Source organism: Anabrus simplex, chromosome 7 (genome assembly GCF_040414725.1).
Source record: "Anabrus simplex isolate iqAnaSimp1 chromosome 7, ASM4041472v1, whole genome shotgun sequence".
In the NCBI taxonomy this organism is placed as follows: Eukaryota; Metazoa; Arthropoda; class Insecta; order Orthoptera; family Tettigoniidae; genus Anabrus; species Anabrus simplex.
Window position 1 is genome coordinate 238,858,608 of NC_090271.1, and position 23,026 is coordinate 238,881,633.

Sequence of the window (23,026 nt, forward strand, 5' to 3'; positions counted from 1 at the left end):
CATCTGTTTACGCTCCAGGTTCGGCTTTTCCCCCGGACTGAGCGAGGGATCCCACCTCTACCGCCTCAAGGGCAGTGTCCTGGACCTTCAGACTCTTGGTCGGGGGATACAACTGGGGAGTATGACCAGTACCTCGCCCAGGCGGTCTCACCTGCTATAGTGAACAGGGGCCTAGTAGGGGGATGGGAAGATTGGAAGGGATAGGCAAGGATGAGGGAAGGAAGCGGCCGAGGCCTTAAGATAGGTACCACCCCAACATTTGCCTGGAGGTGAAGTGGGAAACCACGGAAAACCACTTCGAGGATGGCTGAGGTGGGAATCGAACCCGCCTCTACTCAGTTGACCTCCCGAGGCTGAGTGGACCCCGTTCCAGCCCTCGTACCACTTTTCAAATTTCGTGGCAGAGCCGGGAATCGAACCCGGACCTCCGGGGGTGGCAGCTAATCACGCTAACCACCACACCACAGAGGCACGTCGGTTTTGCTTACTTATTAAGAACATGGCAGAAGAACATGTATTCGATGAGAGCGAAAATCTCCCCCAGCGTTGGGCTCGAACCCACGACCCTGCGTTTAAGAGTCTCTCGCTCTAGCGACTGAGCTAGCCGGGTGGTGTGGAAGGTTTTTGATTAATTATTAAGAACATGTAAGAGGATCATGTATTAAATGAGAGCGAAAAACTCGCCCAGCCTGGGGGTCGAACCCATGACCCGGAGATTATGAGCCTCATGCTCTACCGACTGAGCTAGCCATGCTGTGCGAAGTCAGAATTGATTACTTATTCAGAAGAATGTAAGACGATTATGTATTCGATGAGAGCCAAAAACATGCCCAGCGTGTGGCTCGAACCCGCTACTCTGGGATTAAGAACCTCATGCTCTACCGACTGAGCTAGCCGGGCTGCTGAACATCGGTTTTGATCACTTAAATCATGTAAGACGATCATGTATTCGATGAGAGCGAAGAACTCGCCAAGCGTGAGGCTCGAAGCCACGACACTGAGATTAAGAGTCTCACGCTCTACCGACTGAGCTAGCCGGGCTGTGCAATGTCAGAATTGATTACTTATTAAGAACTTCTAAGACGATCATGTATTCGGTGAGAGCGAGAAACTTGCCCAGCTTGTGGCTCGAACACACGCCCGCGAGGTTAAGAGAATCATGCTCTACCGACTGACCTAGCCGGGCGGTGGAACGGAGGTGTTGATTAGTTATTAAGAACATGTAAGGCGATCATCCATTAGCTGAGTGCGAAAACACGCAAAGCGTGGGGCTCGAACCCACGACCCTGACATTAAGAGTCTCATGCTCTATCAACTGAGCTAGCCCGGCGGTGGAACGTAGGTCTTGATTATTTATTATGAACATGTAAGACGATCATCTATTTGCTGAGTTGCAAAAACTCGCCCAGCGTCGGGCTCGAACCCACGACCCTGAAATAACGAGTCCCATGCTCTACCGACTGAGCTAGCCGGGCGGTAGAACATTGGTCTTGATTATTTATTAGGAACATGCAAGGCGATCATGTATTAGATGAGAGCGAAAAGGCCGCCTAGCGTGGGGCTCGAACCCATGACACAGAGATTAAGATTCTCATGCTCTACCGACTGAGCTAGCCTGGCTGTAGTAAATCGGCGTTGATTAATCAAATCATTTAAGACGGTCATGTATTCGATGAGAGGGAAAAATACGCGCATGGTGGAATTGAACCCACGATCCTGAGATCAAGAGTATCATGCTCTACCGACTGAGCTAGACGGGCGGTTTAACATAGGTCTTCATTACTTATTAGGAAAAACCCGCCTAGCGAGGGGCTCGAACCCAAGACCCAGAGATTAAGATTCTCGTGCTATACCGCCTGAGCTAGCCCGGCTGTAGTAAATCGGTGTTGATTTTTTAAAAACATTTAAAACGATCATGTGTTAGATGAGAGCGAAAAAAATCGCCCAGCGTGCTTGTCGAACCCACGACCCGGAGATTAAGAGTCTCATGCTCTACCGACTGAGCTAGCCGGGCTGCATAACATCGGTTTTGAATACTTAAATTATGTACGACGATCAGGTATTCGATGAGAGCGAAAAACTCGCTAAGCGTGAGGCTCGAAGCCACGACCCTGAGATTTAGAGTATCATGCTCTATCGACTGAGCTAGCTGGGCGGTGGTACGAAGGTTTTGACTACTTATTGAGAACATGTAGGACTAAATGTATTAGATGGGAGCGAAAAACTCGCCCAGCGTGGGGCACGAACCCATTACTCTGAGATTAAGAGTCTCACGCTCTACCGACTGACCTAGGCGGGTAGTGTTAGATCGGTCTTGTTTACTTATTAAGAATGTACGGGGCGGTACACCTCCACGCCGCAGGTTCAATTCTTGCCCCAATTGAAACTCCTCTACAGGAGAAGCTCTGATCTTTACTACTGAACTAATTCTACGGTTTATCAGAAGATGTCATCATCATCATCGTCATCAGCTGTTTACCCTCCAGGTTCGGTTTTTTTCGCTCGGACTTAGCGAGGGATCCCACCTCTACCGCCTCAAGGGCAGTGTCCTGGAGCTTCAGACTCTTGGTCGGGGGATACAACTGGGGAATATGAACAGTACCTCGCCCAGGCGGCCTCACCTGCTATGCTGAACAGGGGCCTTGTGGAGGGATGGGAAGATTGGAAGGGATAGGGAAGGAAGCGGCCGTGGCCTTAAGTTAGGTACCATCCAGGCAGTCGCCTGGAGGAGAAGTGGGAAACCACGGAAAACCACTTCCAGGATGGCAGAGGTGGGAATCGAACCCACCTCTACTCAGTTGACCTCCCGAGGCTGAGTGGACCCCGTTCCAGCCCTCGTACCACTTTTCAAATTTTCGTGGCAGAGCCGGTAATCGAACCCGGGCCTCCGGGGTTGGCAGGTAATCACGCTAACCACTACACCACAGAGGCGGACTGTTTTGTTTTTACTAAATTTTGGTCTGTGGTTTGTGGGTCGGCAACATTAATCCTTTCTTTCCGCCTGTTTTGAATTTAACCAATCACAAATTTCTGTAATTAATTTTCCTCCAACCATTGCTTTCTTCTTCGAATTTCCATGTGTAATTATTTATCTAAAAAAAAGTGTGGTCCGCCTCTGTGGTGTAGTGGTTAGCGTGATTAGCTGCCACCCCCGGTGGCCCGGGTTCGATTTCCGGCTCTGCCACGAAAATTTGAAAAGTGGTACGAGGGCTGGAACTGGGTCCACTCACCCTCGGGAGGTCAACTGAGTAGAGGTGGGTTCGATTCCCACCTCTGCCATCCTCGAAGTGTTTTTCCGTGGTTTCCCACTTCTCCTCCAGGCGAATGCCGGGATTGTACTTAACTTAAGGCCACGGCCGCTTCCTTCCCTCTTCCTTCTCTATCCCTTCCAATCTTCCCATCCCTCCACAAGGCCCCTGTTCAGCATAGCAGGTGAGGCCGCCTGGGCGATGTACTGGTCATTTTCCCCAGTTGTATCCCCCGACCAAGAGTCTGAAGCTCCAGGACACTGCCCTAGAGGCGGTAGAGGTGGGATCCCTCGCTGAGTCCGAAGGAAAAGCCGAACCTGGATGGTAAATAGATGATGATGATGATGAAAAATTGGGCGGTGTGTCTACTCATTCCTGAAAGGTCTCGAATTTTCCACGAGGGTATAAAAACTGCTGATTTTCTTGTCTCGGGGCCACTAGTATAACATCTAACTCAATGTGTGAATATGTAGCAGGGGGCGGGAAGCGCCTCGTTCTTCAGACAGCAGATCTTCAACAAGGTAATGGCCTTTTGCATCTCGTGCTATACCGCCTGAGCTAGCCCGGCTGTAGTAAATCGGTGTTGATTTTTTTCTGTGGTGTAGTGGTTAGCGTGATTAGCTGCCACCCCCGGAGGCCCGGGTTCGATTTCCGGCTCTGCCACGAAAATTTGAAAAGTGGTACGAGGGCTGGAACTGGGTCCACTCACCCTCGGGAGGTCAACTGAGTAGAGGTGGGTTCGATTCCCACCTCTGCCATCCTCGAAGTGTTTTTCCGTGGTTTCCCACTTCTCCTCCAGGCGAATGCCGGGATTGTACTTAACTTAAGGCCACGGCCGCTTCCTTCCCTCTTCCTTCTCTATCCCTTCCAATCTTCCCATCCCTCCACAAGGCCCCTGTTCAGCATAGCAGGTGAGGCCGCCTGGGCGATGTACTGGTCATTTTCCCCAGTTGTAATGAACTATTCTGTTCATTGGAACAATTGTATTAATTTGAGTATTGGATATTGGAATCACACAAGACCACCCACGAAGCCGATGTCTTACAGTATATGTCATAAAGGGGTCCAGAAGAAGCGTTCTTATGTGAAGTGTGCGCGAGCGTCATTATGAGAAATCTCCAGAAATCATTAAAAGGAGTTATGTCCCAAGCCAAGCCTCTTGATGAAGATTGGGGACGCTTTCCAGTTCCCGGCTAAACTTATTATAGGAGGGAAGAATGAAATAAATTAATATCTTTGGTTACGGAAGAGTTGCATTGGATTTGAGACAAGAATTGCAACCTGTATTATTTCTGCTTTATTTTGATAGGCATTAGGGCTGCATTCATTAATGCATTCGCTAATTTGAGCTCATGATATAATTAATGCGGGAAAATTTCCCGGGCGCGCTAAGATTGCACGCAGTCAAGCGGCTTGATGACGCTATCCGGAATTATAAATTAAGGCCACCAGGGCATATCAGAGTCATTCTTGGACCGAAAGGCTGCATGAACGAATCGTCATACTGCGTGTTGGTACTGAGAACAACGCTTTGTCTTCGAGCTACACCGACTACCCGTACTGCTATTTCTGCAAGGAAGTAAGTACTCAACTTGAATATTCAGATGAATTTAAGATTTTACCTGTGAGAATCTGCTATGGGGAGATGAGGTACTGCTTATAAGAGACTAATGTACTAGTAGCTTCATATTTCGGTGAGGTCAAGGTATTACGGACGAACTGCTAGAATTAATATTGGCTCAGGTTAGGAATTCTATAACTATATGTTGTCCGTGTGATAGGGTGATAGAACAGTGACTGAGAGTAGTGAAGAAACTATTGTGTACCAGGTTAAAACTCTGAATGAGACTTGGTCAGTGTGACGTGTGAGACACGCTAGTAGTGGAGACAGGCATCGAGTTTGGACAGTCTGTAATATATGAATTTATTTTCAGTTACCCCAGCATCAAGTCAGAACGAGTGTTTGACAGCATCATTGCAAAGAAGCCACAACCAGGAGCTGAAGCCAACACAACAACGGGCATCGATCCAGGAACGTTGGGAGCACCTGATCAGCACAACATCGAAGGGGACACCTTCCGACTACAGAGGGAGCTGTACGAAGACGCCACACAAGCAAGAATGTCTCCAAGTGGTCAACACTATCTGATGCCAGCTCAGCAGTCTATCAGAATGTGGTAGATCCAGTGGTCCACAGGGATGGCCGCTCCGCTATGTCCCCGATAAATTAAGGTCAGAGCTTTCCAATTCTGTTTCAAGCATGTCATTTAAATTTAGATAGGAATATGGGGGCCGTCAGTCAACAGATTTGTGGTAGTAGGAAAATTTCCCTTGTAATTTAGAGCTAGGCCTCAAACTCGAACCCCGTACCTTAAGGTAGATGTTATGTGTCGAGTCCTTGTTAGCGAAGTTATAGTTCATTTTGATTGCGTTATTTTAACGTACGTGTTTTGGTAAGGGTCTGATCGAACTCATTTAGGCATGGAAGTGAGTCTACAGATAGGTACTTTTATTAGATCGCATTTAGGCATTTGTTTCTGCAGACGTAGAAGTGTATAGTTATGACCAAGTCGTGACCAAGTTGTGACTAGTAATTCACCCAGATTCACTGATAGAGCGAGCGAGTCCAAATATTTAAGAGATTTGAGCCCATGAGAGGCAGAAGTAAAATTTGCAGTTGGCATGAGAGAGCCCAACCATTGAAAGTTTATCGAATATATTTTGGGAAATGCCTAGTATGGCCATGTGACGATCGCTTAATGATTAGTGTTTTGTAGCACCAGGATTTAGCCCATGAGAGGCATAAGTAAGATGAGCGAGATTGCTGGAAGTATTGAGACGAGGGCAGATAGCCCAGGTATATTTAAATGAGGGCTTTAGCAGCTGACTACATGAAGTGTTCTTTGAAAGGCAAGACTTTAGCCTGTCACCCCATTTGAGCTCATAAATTAGGGGACTGCCGCAAGTGGAATGGTGAGGGTGGAGGTCATTGAGCTTGACGTCACAGGCTTGTGGGTTGGTCGTCTGCAGTATGTCAAGTATGCCGAGAGGGGAAGAAACGACCTTCATGTTTTGAGAGCAGAGAGAGAGATTTGTTTTATGTCTTATTTGTTTTACGTAATATTTTAACACTGGCCCGTTTTATCCTGACACCCATGTATGTGTTGATTGGGTCCTTTCATATTGTGTGCATAGGTATCTTTGACGCCTTACCTGTCATGGGACTAGGGTTCGTGACCGAGTCAGGTCATTGTAAATTTTGTGGTGATTTTTGTTTGCACCGGGGTTCGACGGCGCGAGGCATTGTAAATTTTTATGGGAATCATTGTTTTTTTTGTAATTAAGCAGATATCCATCTTTCTAAACTTCGTTACTTACAATATTGTAACATGCTTGTTGCAGCTCACGTGTTTTCGTGAAGGCAGTGAACTGGTAGTCATCGGCTCAGCGTCATTTTACCATCTCATATTGAAATGCTCTTTCATTTGTAAATAATTCAAGTTTATGTAATAAATCCCTATTTGTTAAACTTTGAATGCAGCGGTGTTTTCTGTTAGATATTTTATTTTTATTTTCAATTTAGCCGAATTCTTACCTGAGTAGGCACATGTCCTAGTGTTTTATCTTTATGTTGCCCCGTTATACCCATGTTATCCCTGAGAAGAGCGCTCTCCTGGCTGATTGAAGAGGACTGTGTTCAGGTAAGACTATGTGCACCAGCTCACGTCTGTGAGAGTTCGTTCACTACTGTACTCTGGGTTCGAGACCGGCCTTCGCCTGGACGGAACTTTAAAGTGCAGTAGGGCACAGTATCCCCCGACCAAGAGTCTGAAGCTCCAGGACACTGCCCTAGAGGCGGGAGAGGTGGGATCCCTCGCTGAGTCCGAAGGAAAAGCCGAACCTGGATGGTAAATAGATGATGATGATGAAAAATTGGGCGGTGTGTCTACTCATTCCTGAAAGGTCTCGAATTTTCCACGAGGGTATAAAAACTGCTGATTTTCTTGTCTCGGGGCCACTAGTATAACATCTAACTCAATGTGTGAATATGTAGCAGGGGGCGGGAAGCGCCTCGTTCTACAGACAGCAGATTTTCAACAAGGTAATGGCCTTTTGCATCTCGTGCTATACCGCCTGAGCTAGCCCGGCTGTAGTAAATCGGTGTTGATTTTTTAAAAACATTTAAAACGATCAAGTGTTAGATGAGAGCGAAAAAATCGCCCAGCGTGCTTGTCGAACCCACGACCCGGAGATTAAGAGTCTCATGCTCTACCGACTGAGTTAGCCGGGCTGTGCAAAGTCAGAACTGATTACTTATTCAGAAGAATGTAAGACGATCATGTATTCGATGAGAGCCAAAAACATGACCAGCGTGTGGCTCGAACACGCGATTCTGAGATTATGAACCTCATGCTGTACCGACTGAGCTAGCCGGGCTGCAGAACATCGGTTTTGATCACTTAAATCATGTAAGACGAACATGTATTCGATGAGAGCGATAAACTCGCCAAGAGTGGGCCTCGCACCCCCGACCCCGAGAATAAGAGTCTCATGCTCTACCGACTGAGCTAGCCGGGCTGTTCAATGTCAGAATTGATTACTTTTTAAGAACATGTAAGACTAAATGTATTGATGACAGCGAAAACCTCACCCAACGTGCGGCTCGAACCCCCGAGCCTGAGATTAAGACTCTCATGCTCTACGGACTGAGCTAACCGCGCTGTGTGTCATCGGTCTCGAGCAGTTATTAAGAACATGTAAGTCGATCATGTATTCGATGAGAGCGAAAAACCCGCCCAGCGTGCGGTCGAACTCGTGACCCTGAGATTACGAGTCTTGTGCTCTACTGAATGAAATAGCCGGGCTAGAGATCATCGGCCTTGATTACTTTTTAGGAACACGTCAGATGATAACGTATTCGATGAGAGCAAAAAGTCGCGCAGCGTGGGACTCGAACCCACGAACCTGAGATTGTCTCATGCTCTACAAACTGAGCTAGCCGGACGGTGGAACACGGGTCTTGATTACTTATTAAGAACATGTAAGACGATCATTATTCGATGAGAGCGAAAAACTCGCCCAGCGTGGGGTCGAAATCCCGGCCCCGAGATTATGAGACTCGTGCTCTACCGATTGAGCTAGCAGTGCTGTAGAATACGTGTATTGATTATTTAAAAACATGCAAGACGATCATGTATCCGATGAGAGTGAAAAACTCGCCCAGCGTGGGTTTGAACCCACGAACCTGAGATTAAAAGTCACATGCTCTACCGACTGAGCTTGCCGGGCTGTGAAAGATCGGTCTTGATTATTTGTTAAGAACATGTAAGACGATCAGGTAGTCGAAAAGAGCGAAAAACTCGCCCAGCATGGGGCTCGAGCACACGACCCTGAGATGAAGATTCTCAAGCTATACCGACTGAGCTAGCCGAGCTGTGGAACGTCAGTTTTGCTTACTTATTAAGAACATGGCAGAAGAACATGTATTCGACGAGAGCGAAAAACTCCCCCTGCGTTGGGCTCGAACCCACGACCCTGAGTTTAAGAGTCTCAAGCTCTAGCGACTGAGCTAGCCGGGCGGTGTAGAAGGTTTTGATTAATTATTAAGAACATGTCAGACGATCATGTATTAAATGAGAGAGAAATACTCGCTATGCTTGGGGCTAGAACCCACGGCCTTGAGATTAAGAGTCTCATGCTCTACCGAATGAGCTAGCCGGGCGGTGGATTGTAGGTCTTGGTTACTTATTATGAACATGTGAGACGGTCATCTATTAGCTGTGAGCGAAAAACATGCCCAGCGTGGGGCCCGAACTTACGACCCCGGTATTAAGAGCCGCATGCTCTACCGAATGAGCTAGCCGGGCTGTGCAACGTCAGAATTGATTACTCATTAAGAACATGTAAGACGATCAAGTTTTCGATGAGAGCGAAAAACTCGCCCAGCGTGTGAACGAACTCAGAACCCTGAGATTAAGAGTCTCATGCTCTACAGACTGAGCTAGCCGGGCTGTACAACGGCAGAATTAGTTACTTATTAAGAACATGTAAGACGATCATGTATTCGATGAGAGCTAAATCTCCCCCAGCGTGGAGTTCGAACCCACGACCCTGCGATTAAGAGCGTCATGCCCTACCGACTGAGCTAGCCGGGCGGTCGAGCGTAGGTCTTGATTACTTATCATGTACATGTAAGACGATCATCTATTAGGTGTGTGCGAAAAACTCGTCCAGCGCGGGGCTCGAACCCAGGACCTTGAGATTAAGAGTCTCATGCTCTACCTACTGAGCTAGCCGGGCTGTGCAATGTCAGAATTGATTACTTATTAAGAACATGTAAGCCGATCATGTAGAGGGTTAAGATTTTCATGCTCTACAGACTGAGCTAGCCGGGGTGTGCAATGACAGAATTGATTACTTATTAAGAACTTTAAGAGCCTGATGCCCCACCGCGTGAGCTAGCCGGGCGGTCGAATGTAGGTCTTGATTACTTATTATGAACATGTAAGATTATCGTCTATTAACTGTGTGGGAAAAACTCGCCCAGCGTGGGGCTCGAACCCTCGACCGTGAGATTAAGGGTCTCATGCTCTACCGACTGAGCTAGCCGGGCTGCGCAATGTTAGAATTGATTACTTATTAAGAAAATGTTAGACGATCATGTATTCGATGAGAGCAAAAATCTCGCCCAGCGTGGGGCTAGAACCCCTGAGCCAGAGATTAAGGGTCTCATGCTCTACCGACTAAGCAAACCGGGCTGTACAATGTCAGAATTCATTACTTATTAAGAACATTTAAGGCGATCATGTATTCGATGAGAGCGAAAAACTCGCCCAGCGTGTGATCGAACTCATGACCCTGAGATTATGAGTCTCGTGGTCTACCGACTGGGCTAGCCGGGCTGTGTAAGATAGGTCTTGTTTACTTATTAAGAACATGTAAGACGATCATGTGTTAGATGACAGTGAAAGGATCGCAGTAGTATAATTGGATTGTTCTGCCGCCGCCACCGCCACCGGGCTCCCAGAGGCCACCTCCACCATCACCACAGCCAGAGGCCTCCCAGAAGCCTCCTCCACCACCACCACAGCCAGAGGCCTCCCAGAGGTCTCCTCCACCACCCGCGGGAAATTTGAATTTGTAAAGAAAGCCACGTGCTTTTTGACAGCTGTCATCGACAACAACGCATCGCTAACCTCAGTACTGCCATCTTGACGGGCCTAAACCTCAGTAGTACCAACTTAACCTAAGTAGCGCGAGGTAAACAAAGTCACGTGTTTTTTGACTGCCACGTGCTTTTTGACAGACAACAACGCATCGCTAACCTCAGTACTGCCATCTTGACGGGCCTAAACCTCAGTAGTACCAACTTAACCTATCTAGCGCGTGGTAAACAAAGCCACGTGCTTTTTGACAGCCACGTGCTTTTTGACAGCTGTCATCCGCCATCTTTGAACCACAGAGCACTGTGCTGCCCTCTTTATCGTAGTAGATGTAAAATTCGTCACCTGTCATCGGCAGTGCTGCCATCTTGGCGGGACTAAACCTTAGTGCTACCAACTTAACCTCACTAGCTCGAGATAAACAAATCCACGTGCTTTTTTGACAGCTGTCATCCGCCTTTAATCTACAGAGCACAGTGCTGCCCTCTTTAGCTACTTACCTTTGAAATGTGGTGGCGGATAATTTGAAAAATGCTTTTTGACAGCAGTGATCTTGCATCGCAAACCTCAGTGCTGCCCTCTTTAGCTAGATACCTGTGGTGGCAGACAATTCCACGTGACAGCAGCCATCTTTGAGCACAGTGCTGCCCCTCTTTGTGGCGGTGGGAAATTCCACGTGCTCTTGTTTGGAAACAAATTCATGTGCTATTTTCTGACAGCTGTCATCCGCCATCTTGCATCACAAACCTCAGTGCTACACTCTTTAGCTAGATACCTTTGAAATGTGGTGGCGGCAAATTCTACATGCTCTTGTTTGGAAACAAACCTATGCGCTTTTTTGACAGCTATCATCCACCATCTTTAATCCAGAGAGCACCGTGCTGCCCTCTTTAGCTACTTACCTTTGAAATGTGGTGGCGGCAAATTCTACGTGCTCTTGTTTGGAAACAAACCCATGTGCTTTTCTGACAGCTGTCATCCGCCATCTTCAATCCAGAGAGAACAGTGCTGCACTCTTTAGTTGAAATGTGGTGGCGGCAAATTCTACGTGCTCTTGTTTGGAAACAAACCTATGCGCTTTTTTTTGACAGCTATCATCCGCCATCTTTAATCCAGAGAGCACCGTGCTGCCCTCTTTAGCTACTTACCTTTGAAATGTGGTGGCGGCAAATTCTACGTGCTCTTGTTTGGAAACAAACCTATGCGCTTTTCTGACAGCTGTCATCCACCATCTTTAATCCAGAGAGAACAGTGCCGCACTCTTTAGTTGAAATGTGGTGGCGGCAAATTCCACGTGCTCTTGTTTGGAAACAAATTCTACGTGTTCTTCAGGTGTCATCCACCATCTTTAATCAAGAGAGCACCTTGCAGCCCTCTTTGTGGTGGCGGATAATTTGAAAAATTCTTTTCGACAAGCAGCCATCTTTAATCCAGAGAGAACAGTGCTGCCCTCTTTAGCTACTTACCTTTGAGGCGGTTAATTTGAAAAATTCTTTTCGACAAGCAGCCATCTTTAATCCAGAGAGAACAGTGCTGCCCTCTTTAGCTACTTACCTTTGAGGTAGTTAATTTGAAAAATTCTATTTAACAAGCTGCCATCTTTAATGAAAAGAGCATCGTGTTGCTATCTTGCGGGTAAATTTTACGTCACAGCTGTCATCCACCACCTTGCATTGCTAACCTTAGTGCTGCCCTCTTTAGCTACTTACCTTTGAAAAAAAATCTATTTGACAAGCTGTCACCCGCCATCTTGCATCGCAAACCCCAGTGCTGCACCCTATGTAGTGGCGGATAATTTGAAAAATCTTTTTGACAAGCAGCCATCTTTAATCAACAGAGCACCGTGCTGCCATCTTTAGCTACCGCCATCTTACATCGCTTACCTCGCTCCTGCACTCTTTAGTTGAAATGTGGTGGCGGTAAATTCGAACAAGTTTAATCACGCATCGGGAAAGCTAGAGTAAGCACGTGCTGCAGTGATGACGTCATCATGCATGTTTAGACTTGTCCGTTTTCTTAAGAGTAAGTCGGTGTAAAGCAATGCAATAAGTATGCATCATAAAAACAAGTGTTTGCATGTGCTGCAGTGATGACGTTATTGTGCATGTTTAAACCCGTTCGTTGACTAAAAGCTTTAGTCTTCGAGAAACAGTGATAGAGAGTAGAGTGCAAACATGACGAAAACATTAATAGTTGATGTGCAAGGCTTTAAAGTAAACGGAAACAAATTTGTGTTTAAAGGGGTGGCTGTGATAGATTGCAGTGTGTTGTGGGCACCAAAACTTGTTAGTTTAGTATTTAGTCCACCGTTCCCTTACTGTTTGCAAACAGATGAAGATAAAAAGCAGACTCAGTGGATTGAAAACAATTTAGGTTTGAAGTGGGAAGAAAAAGGAATACCTTATCGTTTTCTACCTTTAATGATGAATGCACATTTGTCAAGAGGAGATCTTGTTCTTTTAAAGGGTTGTGAAAAGAAAGAATGGTTGAGTGATTTTCTATCATCATCGTGTGAAGTTATCGACATGCATGAATTGGGGTGCCCATCATTTAAAACTCTTCCGAAAGAGCATAGTAGAGAAACAAGTAAACAGTCTTTACAACATGTATGCATGCTCTTTGATTGGTTGTGTTGCAGTGCATGCCGTGAAGTGAACAACATATGTAAACTGCAATGTCGAAATAACCTTAGTGTAAAAGAAACATTTGTAGAGTAAAGACATCATGTCATTTCTAACAGATACTAAGTGTAACGCAGTTGAAAAGCGATCGTAAAGTTTTATGCATGCAAAAAGAAACTAAACACTTTTACTGAAGAAGAGTTAAATGCATTACCAAAGGCATTTTTGGTTAATGTAGCTGCGAATGCTGTAAAGAAGGTTTGGGAAAAGGTGCCTCGTGAGTGGACTCAAGATCCTGTTTTGTCAGAGCTTGAAACGTGTAGTTTACATCATGAACACGTGAGTTTAGGTAGAAGACCTTCTGTGAGACAGTGCCGTACATGTCAACTAATTAAACTGTATCACGGACCTAAAACTAACGAGTTGTCTTCGCTTATAAACACTTATCATGTCTGTGGAGAGAGTAAACAAGGAAAAGGTGAAGAAACGTGCTGGGAGAAAGATGAGGAAGCATGTTGGGCGTGGACTCATCAATAGAGTGATTGATCTTCTTTTCTTCGTGCTTCATCTCCCCTGCGGTCCTAGAACACGTTCGCCTGACATGTAGTTAAATGCTGCCTGCATAGAGTATGTCGTGTAGCTGTTAAAATCTGCTTCGTAAAGTTATGCTGTGTGTGTGTGTTATTACCTAGTGCTTTAGCTGCTCAGAAGAATATAGCAGCTCTTGTCGTTGTTGGTGCAATAAAACGAAAACTGAGTGGCAAAGACCGTAAAATAAACAAAGGATAAAAATGTATATATTCTAAAATAAATATGAATTGTCAAAACATACTACAGGTGTTGTTTAATCCTACAGCATGTCCTAGTGACTTAGAAGAAAGGAAACGTAGAGGATTAAAAGAAAACACACATAAGATTTAAAGTACATCCTCTTTATTAATCCATGAATTAAAGCTGTTATTAAAACCAAGCCATTTAACATACAGTTTATTGCCACGACGTCGAATAACACGTTCAACTAAATAGTGATCAGGATATTTTGTTTTCTGCAGTTCTTCGATGTAGAATCCTCCTTCAATAGGCTGTCCTCTGAGATCGCGAAGTAAATACGTAACTGGATTAGTAAGCTTAACACTTCTGATTTGAAAAATTTCAGTGCTCCAGTTAGGTGTGTATCCTTTTGCAAAGATAGACTTGTGTTTGCTGATGCGAACGAAATCACCTTTTTTAAAGCGATGGCGATGTGGATCAGCTGTTTTAATTACAAGATGAATAGCATCTAGACGAGATGTATTCTTTGTAACAAGACGTGGCTTTGTTCCGATAGTGCGATGAGGTGTATCGTTGTAGGTAGATAAAAGTCTAGGTAGCAGATCAATCCAACGATATGAACCTTGCACTGTAAATTCTCGCGACATCATTGTTTTGAGTGTACGATTAAAGCGTTCTACAACACTTGCCTTGAGATTGCTGAACGTAGAGTAGTGTTGAATGCCAAGTAACTTGAGGTAAGAAGAAAAATCCTTGTTGTAAAACTATTTACCTTGATCAGTTTGAAGAAGCCTTGGGCAGCGTTTCGATTCTTCAACAATATGTTTAAATGCTTCTTTAACTTGAGCTGCTGTTTTAGAACGCACGGGTTGTGCAAAAGCAAACTTTGAGTACACATCGATAACAGTAAGTAGATACTTATACACCTTATTACTAGAGGCATATGGAATCATTTCTACTAAGTCTGCTTGCCAGAGATCATCTTTTCCTCGTGTAATAACGCGTCTGCGACAGTAGGTGCGACGTGCTAGTTTATGTAACTCGTGTGCGATGTTTACCTTTACAGGTGAGATCTTCTCTTGACGAGCCATTACAAAATAATACCGGCATAACGTAGTTCTCTTTCTATTTCTAGAATTTCTGATCCGTGACCAGTGTGACCAGCCTCTTGCGATGCTCTTAAAAGTTGTAATCGTTCAACGAGTAAGTTTGGGTCATTCCAGTATCTTACATCCACATACGGCAACAAAGGCTTGTAGATAACATCAAGGCTACGTGCAGTCGGAAACAGCTTAGAAATAAACTCACGATACTTGTAACTCTTATTCGCATTTACAGCTTCTGTTCTCTTGTAATTACGTCGTGTTGTATCAGTAGCAAAAAGTATTGCTTTATATTTTTTAAGATCATCTTGTAAAATTATATCCTTGTCAGGTATTCGTGAGAAAAGAAGTTCTAAGAGTCCTTTCGTAGGTTTATAGGTAACACCTTTTACAATGAGTTTGTTGCTATTAATCTTAACATTTGAATTTCCTATCCGGAAACAGTCATCTTCGTAGCGAATACCGTAGGTAGTGTCAGTTTGTCCTGTAAAACGTTTTTCTATATAAGGTGCAAAGAGAGATCCATAGGTATCTTGAATAAAAGTTCTATACTGATTGCGATACTCTGGTGTAATCATAACCTCAGACAAAGATGGTAGATTTTGCATCGATGTAGTAGGTGTTTCAGCAATAACATCTGTAGTTAAAAACTCAACACGCTTAGATGGTGATGTATCATTAAGTTCTTCTTCTTCTTCTTCTTCTTCTTCTTCTTCCTTATCTTCCTCTTCTTGATCTACATCCAGGTTCTTCTCTTCCTTATCTTGTTCATGCTTTTCTTCTTCATGTTTCTCTTTATGATATGATGTTTGCATAGAAGCAAAACTTGAAGTAGACTGCGGCAATGAAGTAGAATTAAAAATTTCTTTGAGTGGTGTACTTAGTTGTGTTTTTAAAAATAAATCCGTGTCTGCTTGAATACGTTTAAGCTCCTTAAATTTCCGTCGAATATTGTTTCGAGCTTGGATGATATGTTTTGTGATCTCCTTGCTAGATGTTAACATGATGATGGTTTTTAATCAAGTAGTTACTGTAATTCTGTGTTAATGCATATAAAATGATCGAAACCCATGCGATATCGTCCATGCTGTACATCACTTTCTTTATCAATAATTAAAAAGCTGTAACGGTGTAATGACCAACATTTAGCACACATACGTTTAAAGTCATCGAATGTCATATCAGTGTTAACATGATCGTTATACACATGACGCATGTTGCGCTCATCTTGCCTAAAAAGCACAATAACATTTGCGTTGTCGCGTATCAACTGCTTAGGCACACGAGAATAGGTTTGGCACAAATAGATGCAATCAACATATTTATGCCGACCCATACTAAAGAATGCACGAATAACGTTTTGCTGTTCTGTTGCGACATCATCAAAGATCATAAGAGAATTAGGAAGCACATCGTCTGGTGATGGTACTTGCTCATGCGAATTAAATTTAAAATATCTTATTCCATCTTTAACTATATCGTGCATTACAGTTTGTGGAATAGTATATAGCGGCTGATAGAGTGACTTTGCGAAAACGTAAATATTCTCGAAGCGTACACCATTTACAGAAGTAATAAGTGTGAGTAAAAGATTTGTTTTCCCGCATCCCGACGGGCCTGATATAATACATCGAACAGTAAAAGGAAACAACGTTCCATGACGTTTTCCTGTAGTTGTACTAGAACTAGGTAAGAGATGTGGTACAATGTCGGTAACAGGTAGCGTGTCTTGCTGCTTTATAATCTTCATGATAACTGAATCATAAAGTACGTAATAGTAATATATATATTAAACGAAACAAGAGGTAACGGTTAGTTTATGATTTGCTCTTGACTAGTAAAGTCGTGTCCAGCATGGTAAAACAACGATATCCAAACGACATGAAGAAGAAGAAGAAAGTAAACACTGTTGGATGGAAAGATGTTATAAAGGCTGCGCAAAAAGCTATTCGATGGGAATACAATCCTCGTGTAGCTATTACTAAAGCGTTACGCCCAGCAAGAGCGAGAATTTCTCCAAAGTGCAGAGCAATATTTAGTAAACGTGCACGAATTATTCCTGTACCAAAACGAGGAGGATTTCTTCCTGCGCTGTTTGCTGGCTTAGCAGCTTTAGGGTCATTGCTAGGTGGTGCTAGTGCTGTAGCGAGAACTGTCAAAGCTGTAGAAGAAGCGAAACAACAGTTGAAAGAGAGTGAACGTCATAACAAGACGATGGAGGCAATTGCGTTACGAGGCAAAGGTATGAACATGAAGCTAGCGCCATACAAGAAAAGGCTTGGTATCTACATTTCTCCAAAAAACGTCTACTGAATGCACTGCCATATCGAGCTCTAACGCATGATGAAGTTTTTACGTTTGCTAAACAACTAGGAATTCATTATTTTCGAGGAGTGTATATGCGCGATCAACTACCAGCGCGCCCACGTGAACGTGAAAGTGCCGTAATTAACTTGGACGACAGTCGTGGACCTGGAACTCATTACGTTGCTTATGTAAAACGTAAATCTAAAGTATGGTATTTTGATAGCTATGGAGATTTACCTCCTCCTTTTGAGCTCATACGTTATTTCGGAAGCAGTGCAGACATTGTTTACAATAAAAACCGTGTGCAAAACTTTAATACACGCATGTGCGGACGATTATGTCTTATGTTCTTATATCAAACCCAGACAGTAGAGAAAGTGCATTAGTGTCTACGTGATGACGAACAGTGAAAGAACGTTTGCTGTACGTGGAGAAAGACCTGAAACAACCGTCTATTTTAATCCACCAATCGAACTTGGTTATCAGCGGCATAGTCTTGGACTAGTATCGTTTGAAAGCTACAATAAAATCTATAATGTGCGTGATGGTTTAAACAAAATCTATTACGATGAGTATGTGCTAACACTACCCTCAGGTAGTTATAGAGTAGACGATATTCACGACTATATTGAAAGTACGTTAATTGATCAGTTTGGGGAAGATAGTTTTAGTAATCATAATTACAAGTTCTCAATCACTATAAGCAACATTACACATAAATGTGTTATTGAATCATCATTTAAGATTGACTTCAAATCACAACCTGATTCGATTGGACCACTGCTTGGATTTTAATCGAGGGAGCTCCTACCGAACGTACGTTACGAGTCTGATCAACCTATAAAACTCTTCGATGATTATAATGTGAACATTACTTGTAATATTATTACAGACTTGAATAGTAATCTACAACCTTCGCACGTCCTGCACGACTTTATTGTTACAGAGGAACGTGGATATACTATTTGTGAGAAACCAGCAGTAGTTCTTTATCACCCTGTGTCTGTAAAACACATTAGCAACATTACTCTTAGACTTGTAAATAAATATAATCAGCTTATTCATTTAGATCAGCACGCGTACGTAGCTTACAAACTACATCTTAAACCAGTATGAAAACCATCTATAAAACACGGTGTACATTCCGAAGACATACTACATGTGTGCAGAGACTCATCGAGTTAACAGATACCCATAAGCAGATACTCCAAGATTTAGGATATACACTACTACAACAGAATGGAAGAAATGCTAGACATTACGAATACAGTAGAAAGTCGTGAAGGTGTAGTACGAAGTGAGCTTCATTCCTATCAACCTTTTACGTTTGGATTAAATAACAATGATGAAATTCATTTTATTATTAATCAGCAAGATGTTTACACCTTACCACACGAAAGCTACCTCTATATTGAAGGACGACTAGAAAAGTCTGATGGAAGTGGACCAAGCACTTCACAACTAAACAACCATGCTCTAGCTTTTCTCTTTTCTGAAGCGCGATATGAAGTAAATAATGTTGAAATAGATCGAACGAAGAATGTTGGTATTACAAGTGCAATGAAACTCTACCCTTCTTTCTGTGATGAAGAAAGTAATCTTTTGCGGATGGCTGGATGGTGTCCAAAAGCTACTAACAACTGGATGATTAATGAGGATGGAACTTTTACGGGTATGTTATCACTGAAACATATTTTTGGATTCGCAGAAGACTTTACACGTATTATAATCAACGCAAAACAAGAGCTTATTCTAATCCGTGATCGAAGTGATTACAATTCTCTTAAAGCAGTAGAAACACCAGTAGAATCGAAAATAACACTGCATCGTATACTGTGGCGGATTCCACATGTAACCTTATCTGATCGTGAAAAACTTCGATTGCTCAAGATTGTAGAAAATGATACACCATTACCTATACGTTTTAGAAGTTGGGAGCTGCATGAATATCCTGTGTTACCACCTACAAACAAGCATAGCTGGGCTGTTAAAACATCACGTTTTACTGAGAAGCCCTTGTACATTATTTTTGGATTTCAAACTAATCGTAAATTCAATCACGAAAAAGAGAGCGCACTGTTTGATCACTGTAAATTAAGACACGTTAGACTATATCTCAACGGAATTACGTATCCCTACGAAAACATAGACATTAACTTTGAGAAAAATAAGTTTGGGATGCTCTATGACATGTTTTGTAAATTTCAATCATCGTATTATCAGAAAGAAGATCGTCCGCTATTTACACCTCAAGAATTTAAAAATAAAGCACCGATTGTAGTTATAGACTGCTCTTATCATGAAGAATCTATAAAAATCTCCAGTTGATATTCGTTTAGAATTTGAAACATCTGAAAACATTCCTGCTAACACAGCAGCCTATTGTCTTATTATTCATATGAGTGATGTTACTTACCATCCGCTAACGAATATTGTTACGAGACTATAAATAAGAATAGATCTTTATCATTTTCATTAGTGTGTGCTTCGACATCGTACGCTATGGAACAAAACTGTAAATGTGCATGCTGTTTGCATGCTCATACGCAACATCTTATTTATCTTTCACGAGTGAGTGAGGCTATTAAGATGTTCTATAAACGTAGATCGTCGATGCCGAAACATCTTATTCAATACTTACCACCAGGATTTTTATATACGTACGCTGCCTCTTACGTACATAATGTTTGGGACATCCTTCCTCTACACAGTAAGATGTCGATCGAAGTAGCTTTAAGCAGAACTTTTGAACGACATTACAAGCATCGAGGAGAAAATGGTGATGATGATTGGGATGGACCAAATCCGAGGATTGAACACTGTACACAGTGTATGAATGAACTTTCTCTAGTACCTCATGATGATGATGATGATGATTCCGAAAAGGAATAACAGCAAGGTAAGAAGTATATGATCTTCTCTGTAAAGCATAACATACTTAGTATAATATATTTCTAAATGCTTTGTTTAATTTGAATGTTGCAGGAGGCATTTCAGAAGCATACGTTGTTAAGAAGCACATCAACCTTGTCAGCAGCAAAAACGAACACTGTTGTAGTACATTTGTAAATAAATATTTGATCGCATTCAAAAAATGTTGTACTTATTGCATTGCTTCACACCGACTTACTCTTAAGAAAAACGATCAGGTCTAAACATGCACAATGACGTCATCACAATAGCACGTGCTTACTCTAGCTTTCCCGATGCATGTTTAAACTTGTTCGAATTTACCGCTACCACATTCCTTTACACCGACTTACTCTTAAGAAAACGGACAAGTCTAAACATGCATGATGACGTCATCACTGCAGCACGTGCTTACTCTAGCTTTCCCGATGCGTGATTAAACTTGTTCGAATTTACCGCCACCACATTTCAACTAAAGAGTGCAGGAGCGAGGTAAGCGATGTAAGATGGCGGTAGCTAAAGATGGCAGCACGGTGCTCTGTTGATTAAAGATGGCTGCTTGTCAAAAAGATTTTTTCAAATTATCCACCACTACATAGCGTGCAACACTGGGGTTTGCGATGCAAGATGGCGGGTGACAGCTTGTCAAATAGATTTTTTTTTTCAAAGGTAAGTAGCTAAAGAGGGCAGCACTAAGGTTAGCAATGCAAGGTGGTGGATGACAGCTGTGACGTAAAATTTAAACGCAAGATAGTACCACGATGCTCTTTTCATTAAAGATGGCAGCTTGTTAAATAGAATTTTTCAAATTAACTGCCTCAAAAGTAAGTAGCTAACGAGGGCAGCACTGTTCTCTCTGGATTAAAGATGGCTGCTTGTCGAAAAGAATTTTTCAAATTAACCGCCTCAAAGGTAAGTAGCTAAAGAGGGCAGCACTGTTCTCTCTGGATTAAAGATGGCTGCTTGTCGAAAAGAATTTTTCAAATTATCCGCCACCACAAAGAGGGCAGTACGGTGCTCCCTTGATTAAAGATGGTGGATGACAGCTGAAGAACACGTAGAATTTGTTTCCAAACAAGAGCACGTGGAATTTGCCGCCACCACATTTCAACTAAAGAGTGCGGCACTGTTCTCTCTGGATTAAAGATGGTGGATGACAGCTGTCAGAAAAGCGCATCGGTTTGTTTCCAAACAAGAGCACGTAGAATTTGCCGCCACCACATTTCAAAGGTAAGTAGCTAAAGAGGGCAGCACGGTGCTCTCTGGATTAAAGATGGCGGATGATAGCTGTCAAAAAAGCGCATAGGTTTGTTTCCAAACAAGAGCACGTGGAATTTGCCGCCACCACATTTCAACTAAAGAGTGCAGCACTGTTCTCTCTGGATTAAAGATGGCGGATGACAGCTGTCAGAAAAGTACATGGGTTTGTTTCCAAACAAGAGCACGTAGAATTTGCCGCCACCACATTTCAAAGGTAAGTAGCTAAAGAGGGCAGCACGGTGCTCTCTGGATTAAAGATGGTGGATGATAGCTGTCAAAAAAGCGCATAGGTTTGTTTCCAAACAAGAGAATGTAGAATTTGCGCCACCACATTTCAAGGGTATCTAGCTAAAGAGTGTAGCACTGAGGTTTGTGATGCAAGATGGCGGATGACAGCTGTCAGAAAATAGCACGTGAATTTGTTTCCAAACAAGAGCACGTGGAATTTCCCACCGCCACAAAGAGGGGCAGCACTGTGCTCAAAGATGGCTGCTGTCACGTGGAATTGTCTGCCACTACAGGTATCTAGCTAAAGAGGGCAGCACTGAGGTTTGAGATGCAAAATGGCTGCTGTCAAAAAGCATTATTCAAATTATCCGCCACCACATTTCAAAGGTAAGTAGCTAAAGAGGGCAGCACTGTGCTCTATAGATTAAAGATGGCGGATGACAGCTGTCAAAAAAGCACGTGGATTTGTTTATCTCGAGCTAGTGAGGTTAAGTTGGTAGCACTAAGGTTTAGGCCCGCCAAGATGGCAGCACTGCCGATGACAGGTGACGAATTTTACATCTACTACGATAAAGAGGGCAGCACAGTGCTCTGTGGTTTAAAGATGGCGGATGACAGCTGTCAAAAAAGCACGTGGCTGTCAAAAAGCACGTGGCTTTGTTTACCACGCGCTAGTTAGGTTAAGTTGGTACTACTGAGGTTTAGGCCCATCAAGATGGCAGTACTGAGGTTAGAGATGCGTTGTTGTCTGTCAAAAAGCACGTGGCTGTCAAAAAACACGTGGCTTTGTTTACCTCGCGCTAGTTAGGTTAAGTTGGTACTACTGAGGTTGTTGTCGATGACAGCTGTCAAAAAGCATGTGGCTTTGTTTACAAATTCAAATTTCCCGCGGGTGGTGGAGGAGACCTCTGGGAGGCCTCTGGCTGTGGTGGTGGTGGAGGAGGCATCTGGGAGGCCTCTGGCTGTGGTGGTGGTGGAGGTGGCCTCTGGGAGCCCGGTGGCGGTGGCGGCGGCAGAACTGTCCAATTATACTGCGAGCGGGTCGAACCCATGACCTTGCGATTAAGAGCCTCATGCCCTACCGACTGAGCTAGCCGGGCTGTGGATTATAGGTCTTGATTACTTATTATGAACATGTAAGACGATCATCTATTAGCTGTGTGCGAAAAACTCGTCCACGTGGGGCTCGAACCCACGGCCCAGAGATTAAGAGTCTCATGCTCTACCGACTGAGCCAGCCGGGCTGTGCAATGTCAGAATTGACTACTTATTAAGAACATGTCAGACGATCATGTATTCGATGAGAGCGAAAAACTCGCCCAGCGTGTGATGAAACTCACGACCCTGAGATTATGAATCTCGTGCTATACCGTCTGCGCTATCCGGGCTGTGTAAAGTAGGTCTTGTTTACATAT

The 23,026-nt window shown here is 43.6% G+C and overlaps 2 non-coding genes across 2 annotated transcripts; both read right to left on the reverse strand.

The window, feature by feature from the left end:
• Positions 1 to 1,402: 1,402 nt before the first annotated feature.
• On the reverse strand, positions 1,403 to 1,475 carry TRNAT-CGU (transfer RNA threonine (anticodon CGU)). The gene has a single exon. It is a non-coding gene; the product is annotated as a tRNA-Thr (tRNA).
• An 8,000-nt stretch (positions 1,476 to 9,475) lies between these two features.
• On the reverse strand, positions 9,476 to 9,548 carry TRNAK-CUU (transfer RNA lysine (anticodon CUU)). Its single transcript has one exon. It is a non-coding gene; the product is annotated as a tRNA-Lys (tRNA).
• Positions 9,549 to 23,026: the final 13,478 nt, after the last annotated feature.